The sequence below is a fragment of the Ctenocephalides felis genome, unplaced genomic scaffold (assembly GCF_003426905.1).
Source record: "Ctenocephalides felis isolate EL2017-DRISC unplaced genomic scaffold, ASM342690v1 CF-g0.4_SCAFFOLD_01886, whole genome shotgun sequence".
Taxonomy (NCBI): domain Eukaryota; kingdom Metazoa; phylum Arthropoda; class Insecta; order Siphonaptera; family Pulicidae; genus Ctenocephalides; species Ctenocephalides felis.
This window is the reverse complement of record NW_020538040.1, coordinates 97,078,102-97,079,652: the sequence shown is the minus strand read 5'-3', so window position 1 is coordinate 97,079,652 and position 1,551 is coordinate 97,078,102.

Here is a 1,551-nt window from a genome sequence, read left to right as displayed (position 1 = left end):
ATTTGTATTTTGTATTTTTTATATACTTTGTACCGTGTATACTAGCAACCGAAATATGAAACAGAAAATATTAGTAGCAGCAAATCTCTTATAAATTACGCATGTGGCTTGAATTCATTTCAACATTGTGATCAATCACTGATTCAGAGAATTGTGATTATATATCAAAGATCATTATATCTGTCCTTACGCAATTCTCTAAATTTTATTGATTCATTAACACCAACTGCCATATAAAGATGATATGGTCATGATGCAAATATATATATATATATATATATATATATATATATATATACTAGATGACCCGACAGACGTTGTCCTGTACCCACCTCTACGTTTTTTAATATCCTATACTAATATTTATACCGTTCAGTTAAAAATAATCATTATTGTTTTTCGAGTTACTATTTACACCAATATATGAGTGATGTTAAATGTAGTACTGTTTCAAATAAAATGATTATTCTTAATTCCCACAGTTAACACTTTAATTATCCCTTTAACAAATATTAAAATATGTTCAATAAAATTATATATTAAAAATGATACACTTCGATTTATAGAACAAATTTATTTCCAATAGCTCAATTTATTTTATTGAATTTAAGGGTTATACAATATTTTTAGACATACCTGTAGATGTGGATGTTTTGAATGATTTTTTGTTTATTCACGGCTAAAACATTGATTTTCCAAATTTATCACCATGTATTTGTCATAGCATAGATACACGTGTTGAAAATTGAAATCTTTTAAAAAGTATAACAAATTCAGAAAGAATTAATATATAGCATGCGGTCAAGGTACAATATCACCTTGGATTTTTTTACCCAAAATAATTGGTTCAATAATGCTGCCTACAATTTTTATAATTTCGTACCATATTTTAACTGGCTTTTAGTATTTTAATATCTAAATTGCATTTTTCACACTAATAATTCAATATACATTATTACTTAAGTTCATATTTGAAGTGAATTAATTTGTCAAATTTTGTTCACCTGTGCTCTATTCAACCTACTATCAACAAAATTATTGCAGTAAATGGAGAGGAAAAAAGCGTATGCCTAGCTAATCTTAATCTAAAGTTCAGAAGTGAAAACAATTTGCATTTCGTCACCACCCCCCGCATTAATTGGATTATAACTCTTTTAATTCTGATTTTATCATAACTTGTAATATACTATTTTAAAGGTGATTAAATGAGCTACAACTTTCTCTATCATAAATTTTACCGTAACTTCTCTTATTTTGAAACGGCGAAGGGTTAAAGGGCTCGGAAGACACTCCGGTTGGACAGCCGCGCACTCTTTAAACAATTAGAACTCTATCAATGTTTGTGTAACAAAAATAATAAAAAGCAATAATTAGTCTGAAAAATACCTTGAATTTTCATATATATATATATACTTTTATACGTATTCTTTCAGAGATATTATAATGAGAAATTGCTTTTTTTTAAATGGATTTTTTTATGAAATCATGAGTTTTTTGAAAATCGTTTGTACTAATGTTATGGTATTTTCTAGAATCCATCAAGATCTCTCA